Source organism: Triticum aestivum, chromosome 6A (assembly GCF_018294505.1).
Source record: "Triticum aestivum cultivar Chinese Spring chromosome 6A, IWGSC CS RefSeq v2.1, whole genome shotgun sequence".
In the NCBI taxonomy this organism is placed as follows: domain Eukaryota; kingdom Viridiplantae; phylum Streptophyta; class Magnoliopsida; order Poales; family Poaceae; genus Triticum; species Triticum aestivum.
This window is the reverse complement of record NC_057809.1, coordinates 559,969,218-559,975,744: the sequence shown is the minus strand read 5'-3', so window position 1 is coordinate 559,975,744 and position 6,527 is coordinate 559,969,218.

Below are 6,527 nucleotides of genomic sequence, written 5' to 3'. Positions count from 1 at the left end.
AAAACGGATGACTTTGTCTGGAGCGATGCGGCTGATAAAGCGTTTGAGGATCCGAAGTGGGAGTTAGCTGAACCGCCTGTGCTTGTAGCTCCGATCGATAAAGAGCCTTTACTGTTGTATGTGGCTGCTAGTGCCAGGGCTGTTAGTGTGGCTATTGTTATGGAGCGCAAGGAGGCCGGAAAGGAATATCTGGTTCAACGACCGGTTTATTATATTAGTGAGGTGCTTATCGAATCAAAGCAGAGGTATCCAGATTGGCAGAAGCTGGTGTATGGGGTGTTTATGGCAAGCCGGAAGCTCAAAAATTATTTTCAGGGTCATCCTATCACAGTGGTCAGTTCAGCCCCTCTGGGAGATATCATTCAAAACAGAGAAGTAACTGGCCGGATTGCCAAGTGGGCTATTGAGCTTGGACCTCAAGAGCTCAAGTATACACCTCGCACATCAATTAATCTCAAGCACTTGTGGACTTCATCAATGATTGGACAGAGTTGCAGGCACCAGAGGAAAAGCCAGATAACACCTATTGGACTATTCACTTTGATGGGTCCAGGCAATTGGAGGGCTCGGGGGCTGGAGTTATATTAACTTCCCCATGAGGTGACAAGTTTTGTTATGTTCTCCGCTTAATGTTCCCTTGTACTAACAATGCAGCTGAGTACGAGGCCCTACTCCACGATCTTCGGATGGCTAAGGAGATGAACTTAAGCCGGGTTAAGTGCTTCGGTGACTCGGACCTGGTGGCTCAATAGGTATCTGGCACTTGGGATTCTAAGGACCCACTCATGGCTGAGTATCGACGAGAGGTGGACATAGTGGCTGGTCATTTCAAGGGTTATCAAGTTGACCATATAGACCGGCGAAAGAATGAAGCGGCGGACGCTTTAAGTCGCATTGGCTCTCAGCGTAAACTGGTCCCACCTAATGTTTTCCTCGATGTCCTACATAATCCGTCGGTCAAGATACCAACAGAGGAGGAGTTGTCTATTCCTGACCTGGAGGCTCAATTGGTGGTAGCTTTGCATGTTATACCGGATTGGACAATCTCGTACCTGGCTTACATGAACTGGGGCGAGTTACCGGAGGAAGAAACCTCGGCCCGGCAGATAATCCGGCGTTCCAAGTCAATGACCATAATCAACGGGGAGTTATATCGTTACAGCGTCACAGGCGCAATTCAGCATTGTGTCTCTCCTCAAGAGGGTTGTGAGATTTTGCGAGAAATCCATGAAGGGGATTGTGGTCACCACGCCGGTTCAAAATCTTTGGTGGCTAAAGCTTTTCGTCACGATTTCTATTGGTTAACAACTCATGCTGATGCCGAGGATTTAGTCAAGAGATGCGATGGTTGTCAAAAATTTGCATGCCGCGCTCATGTTCCGGCTCAGGAGTTGAGGATGATTACAATAACTTGGTCGTTTTTGACTTGGGGGCTCGATATGTTTGGACCCTTTAAGAGATCCAAGGACAAAAAGACCCACCTATTAGTGGCAGTTGACAAGTTCACCAAGTGGGTGGAAGCAGAGCCAGTCAGTAAGTGTGATGCAGCCACGGCGGTTCAATTCATCAAAAGGGTGATATTCCGGTTTGGTTTCTGCTACCTCTTTTAGCACTGTGTTGGTTTTCCCCGAAGAGGAAGGGATGATGCAGCAAAGTAGCGTAAGTATTTCCCTTAGTTTTTGAAAACCAAGGTATCAATCCAGTAGGAGGCTACGCGCGAGTCCATCGCACCTGCAAAAAACAAATAAATCCTCGCAACCAATGCAAATAGGGATTGTCAATCCCTATAGGGCCACTTACGAGAGTGAGATCTGATAGATATGATAAGATAATATTTTGGTATTTTTTATGATAAAGATGCAAAGCAAAATAAAGGCAAAGTAAATGGCAAAGTAAATAACTAAGTAGTAGGAGAATGATATGACAAAGATAGACCTGGGGGCCATAGGTTTCAGTAGTGGCTTCTCTCGAGAGCATAAGTATTCTACGGTGGGTGAACGAATTATTGTTGAGCAATTGACAGAATTGAGCATAGTTATGAGAATATCTAGGTATGATCATGTATATAGGCATCACGTCCGAGACAAGTAGACCGACTCCTGCCTGCATCTACTACTATTACTCCACTCATTGACCGCTATCCAGCATGCATCTAGAGTATTAAGTTAAAAACAGAGTAACGCCTTAAGCAAGATGACATGATGTAGAGGGATAGACTCATGCAATATGAAGAAAACCCCATCTTGTTATCCTCGATGGCAACAATACAATACGTGCCTTGCTGCCCTTACTGTCACCGGGAAAGGACACCGCAAGATTGAACCCAAAGTTAAGCACTTCTCCCGTTGCAAGAAAGATCAATCTAGTAGGCCAAACCAAACTGATAATTCGAAGAGACTTGCAAAGATAACCAATCATACATAAAAGAATTCAGAGAAGATTCAAATATTATTCATCGATAGACTTGATCATAAACCCACAATTCATCGGTCTCAACAAACACACCGCAAAAAGAAGATTACATCGAATAGATCTCCACAAGAGAGGGGGAGAACATTGTATTGAGATCCAAAAAGAGAGAAGAAGCCATCTAGCTACTAACTATGGACACATAGGTCTGAGGTAAACTACTCACACTTCATCGGAGGGGCTATGGTGTTGATGAAGAAGCCCTCCATGATCGATGCCCCCTCCGGCGGAGCTCCGGAATAGGCCCCAAGATGGGATCTCGTGGATACAGAAAGTTACGGCGGTGGAATTAGGGTTTTGGCTCCGTATCTGATCGTTTGGGGGTACATGGATATATATAGGAGGAAGAAGTATGTCGGTGGAGCAACAGGGGGCCCACGAGGGTGGAGGGCACGCCTAGGAGGGTAGGCGCGCCCCCCTACCTCGTGGCCTCCTGTTACGTGGCTTGACGTAGGGTCCAAGTCTCCTGAGTTGTATTCGATGAGAAAATCACGTTCCCGAAGGTTTCATTCCGTTTGGACTCCGTTTGATATTCCTTTTCTTCGAAACCCTAAAACAGGCAAAAAACAACAATTTTGGGTTGGGCCTCCGGTTAATAGGTTAGTCCCAAAAATAATATAAAGGTGGATAATAAAGCCCAATAATGTCCAAAACAGTAGATAATATAGCATTGAGCAATCAAAAATTATAGATACGTTGGAGACGTATCAAGCATCCCCAAGCTTTATTCCTGCTCATCCTTGAGTAGGTAAATGCTAAAAACAAATTTTTTGATGCGGAGTGCTACTTGGCATAATTTTAATGTAATTATTCTTAATTGTGGTATGAATATTCAGATCCGAAAGATTCAAAAAAAAGTTCATATTGACATAAAAATGATAATACTTCAAGCATACTAACTAAGCAATTATGTCTTCTCAAAATAACATGGCCAAAGAAAGTCCATCCCTACAAAATCATATGGTTTAGTCATGTTTCATTTTCATCACACAAGAATGCTATCATCATGCACAACCCCGATGACAAGCCAAGCAATTGTTTCATACTTTAGTAATCTCAAACCTATAAACTTTCACGCAATAGATGAGCGCGAGCCATGGACATAGCACTATAGGTGGAATAGAATATAATGATGGGGGTTATGTGGAGAAGACAAAAAAAGGAGGAAGTCTCACATCAACAAGGCTAATCAATGGGCTATGGAGATGCCCACCGATTGATGTTAATGCAAGGAGTAGGGATTGCCATCCAACGGATGCACTAGAGCTATAAATGTATGAAAGCTCAACAAAAGAAACTAGTGGGTGTGCATCCAACTTGCTTGCTCACGAAGACCTAGGGCACTTGAGGAGGCCCATTGTTGGAATATACAAGCCAAGTTCTATAATGAAAAATTCCCACTAGTATATGAAAGTGATAACATGAGAGACTCTCTACTATGAAAATCATGGTGCTACTTTGAAGCACAAGTGTGGCAAAGGATAGTAACATTGTCCCTTCTCTCTTTTTCTCTCATTTTTTTCTTTTCTCTTCCTTTTTTTGGGCCTTTTCTTTTTTATGACCTTTCTTTTTTTTATATTCATCACTTGGGACAATGCTCTAAAAAATGATGATCATCACACTTCTATTTATTTACAACTCAATGATTACAACTCGATACTAGAACAAAGATGACTCTATATGAATGCCTCTGACGGTGTACCGAGATATGCAATGGACCAAGAGTGACATGTATGAAAGAATTATGAACGGTGGCTTTGCCACAAATACTATGTCAACTACATGACCATGCTAAGCAATATGACAATGATGAATGTGTCAAGATGAACGGAATGATGGAAAGTTACATGGCAATATATCTCGGAATGGCTATGGAAATGCCATAATAGGTAGGTATGGTGGCTGTTTTAAGGAAGATATAAGGAGGTTTATGTGTGAAAGAGCGTATCATATCACGGGGTTTGGATGCACCGGCGAAGTTTGCGCCAACTCTCAATGTGAGAAAGGGCAATGCACGGTACCGAAGAGGCTAGCAAGGATGGAAGGGTGAGAGTGCGTTCCATTAAGGTGTACGCCGCTTTAAGCTTCATCCGCATGTCAGAGCCAAGATGAGAAATGCGGGTGCCTATCACGGTTTTGTATCAGTAAACCAGTCAATGATAAGATCTTATGAACTAGACAAACGACATGCGGAGGTACTTACCAAACACAGCGGTCGTCATGGCATCAATCTGCCGCTTCAGGCCGGTCAGTTCGTCTACCACTGGCTTCAGGGCTACTTCTGCGTCCTCGGCTTTCCTGGTTAAACCGGCCTTTTCTGTTTCCCAGTCAGCACGCTCCTTGTTGAAGGTCTCTTTCAATTTGTCCATAGCTGCCAGGGCATTGGTCATCTCCTCTTTGGCTTCGGAAGCATCTGCTTATTGAGACTTTACGTTCTCTTGAAGATCAGCGGTTTGAGCATCCCTCTTACTCAGCTCGGCCTGCAAAGGCGAAGATATGTATTTTCTAAGTACGAAGCATATAACAAGTTATGCACTTCGTACTTGGGGGCTAATGCCTATTTGCTCTATTATCAACAAATTTTTCACAAGTCTCAACTACAATGCAAGCATTATCCTTAACACTTGGGGGCTAATGTACATCTGTTCAAAAATGACGCATTGTTTCAAGATCCGATTTACCTCGCAAAGCTAAACCGGCCCTTGGGGGCAACACCGATGAAAACTACATGAATACAATGATAAAGTATCGGTTTTGTTTTTACTGAGGACTTGACACATTGAAGATCAACATGCAAGGATTAAGATATTACAAAGTGCCGGTTTATGATTAACATCATAAACTGGCCCTTGGGGGCTACTTGGGCTGATGTTTAGACTTTAGAATCAAGAAAGGAAAGGTGATGAAAATACCTCATAGCATTCCTTCATCAGGTTCACCAAACCGGCTTCATAATCATGGTTTGAGTGTAGGCGGTTTAAAAAGTCGAAGTGGAGTTCTTCAGCGCTGAGATGGGCGTAGCTAGACAAGTCAGTGCTCCATTTACCCTTCTCCATGGTAGCACGCTCTTCCTTGGCACTATGTTTGTCCAAGATTACAGGATGGCCAGGAGAGCTGTGAACCATACCGATAATGATAACATCGTCTCCTTGGGCTCCAGTAGTTTTTACGGGTGATGATGGAGTGTCAGTAGCTCTCACCGGACTAGAAGACCTGTCGTCAGCCCGGATTGGATCTGCCGGTTCACTGTTAGGTATAGCAGTGTCAGCTTCTGGTTGATTATCAATATTCAGATCTTGAGGGGGTGGTTCGTCAAACGTGACTTTTGTATTTGGACCCTCCAGTTCAGCCGTCTGTTCCGATTCAACCATTTGCTCTGGTTCACGAACCACCTGGTCTTCGGGCGGATTATTCACCCGAGCCTTTTTGCTGGGTCTAGCTTTGGCCCTAAAATAGAAACAGATGTGGAAGTTAAAGCACACTACAAAGTATGAACAACTTCAAAAGAAGGAGCTCAAGTACTTACCCAGCTACGGTTTTGAGAGGAGGAAGTTGGGTCGTTGTTGACTCGCCAGAGGATGAGGGAGGTGTCACCTGATAATTTGAATTGGACGGATTAAGAGGTTGTTGGAAATAACCTGCCTTGGGATAAGAATTGTCAGAAGTGGGGGAGACCTCAGATCGGCGCTTCTGAACCGGGGTGTCAGGTAAACCGGCCGAAGTGACCTGTTGGCCGCCGTGCCGGGTTGTCGGGCGAGCCTCGTGCTGCTGCGTCTTCAAAATAAATGTTGGATCCAAGTAAGCAAGAGGATGAGAAAAGCTTACTTTCCGGACCGCTTGACGGTTTTTTTTGTGTTGGCATAGAGTCTGAACCGGAGGAAAGGGTAATTACCTGTACATCGTCAGCCTGGCTGCCCTCCACGTCCTCCCGATAAGTATCATTGTTAATGAGATGCATCAAAAGGGAGCCAAGTGAATCAAGTTCTACCTCAACTTCCGGTTCATCTGCGTCGTCATCAAGTTCCATGCTGATGCGTTCAGCTGCCTTCCGCTTTGAG